General features: G+C 64.6%; 1 long non-coding RNA gene across 1 annotated transcript; it reads right to left on the bottom strand.

Annotated features, from left to right (window-relative positions):
- Positions 1 to 62: 62 nt before the first annotated feature.
- LOC103921150 lies at positions 63 to 738 on the bottom strand. The gene is made up of 3 exons (XR_663844.1): positions 643 to 738; positions 458 to 562; positions 63 to 134 (listed from the first exon to the last, which is right to left on the bottom strand). It is a non-coding gene; the product is annotated as an uncharacterized LOC103921150 (long non-coding RNA).
- Positions 739 to 800: the final 62 nt, after the last annotated feature.

Here is an 800-nt window from a genome sequence, read left to right as displayed (position 1 = left end):
AGCAGCATCCCCCTCGGGGACCTGTGGCCCCCCCCCAGCAGCACCCCCCTGTGCCCACCCCGGCTGCTCCCCGCTCACCTGGTCTGGGCTCTTGCACAGAATATTTTCTGGTTTTAGATCCCTGTGCGCGATTCCTGGGGGGAGAAGAGATGATGAGGGCAGAAATCCACCCCTACAAGACCTCCATGGTGAAAGGCCTGGGGGTGGCAAAGGGACCCCTCCCTCCCTGCCCCAAATCACCGCCTGCATCATGGCGAAGGGCAAAAATTGCTGCAGGCCCTGAGTCCCAGCCGAACCGGAGGAACAGGCTCCGCACCACGAAAAGCCTCATGATGCAGCTGGGCCTGACTCTGCGTGCCCGGGGCTGGTACTGTCCCCCCCCCGGGGCAGGAGGATGCAGGGAAGCAGCATCCCCCCCGGGGAGGGCACGGCGGCACCCTGGAGCGTCCCAGCTCACCTTTGTTGTGCAAAAAGTGCAGGGCGCTGGCGATATCCTGCACCACCACGCTGGCCTCCAGCTCGTTGAAGTGGCGTCTCCGGTGGATGTGGGTCAGGATGGAGCCTGTGGCCGGGCGAGAGCAGAGCTGGGGCTCGTGGGGGCTCCTGCCACCCCGGCTCCCCCTGCCCCGGCACTGCACTCACCTCCTCTCATCTTCTCGAACACCAGGTAAAACCTCTCCTCCTCCTCGAAGAACTCGATCAGCTCCAGGACGTTCCTGCGGGAACAGCAGCATCAGCCCAGCATCCCCCCAAAAAACCTGCCAGGGTCTGCAGCCCTCCACAACCCTCGCCAGCACGGG

The sequence above is a fragment of the Pygoscelis adeliae genome, unplaced genomic scaffold (genome assembly GCF_000699105.1).
Source record: "Pygoscelis adeliae isolate BGI_AS28 unplaced genomic scaffold, ASM69910v1 Scaffold537, whole genome shotgun sequence".
NCBI lineage: Eukaryota > Metazoa > Chordata > Aves > Sphenisciformes > Spheniscidae > Pygoscelis > Pygoscelis adeliae.
The sequence above is the reverse complement of the archived record's forward strand: the minus strand, read 5'-3'. Positions and strand labels throughout refer to the sequence as shown.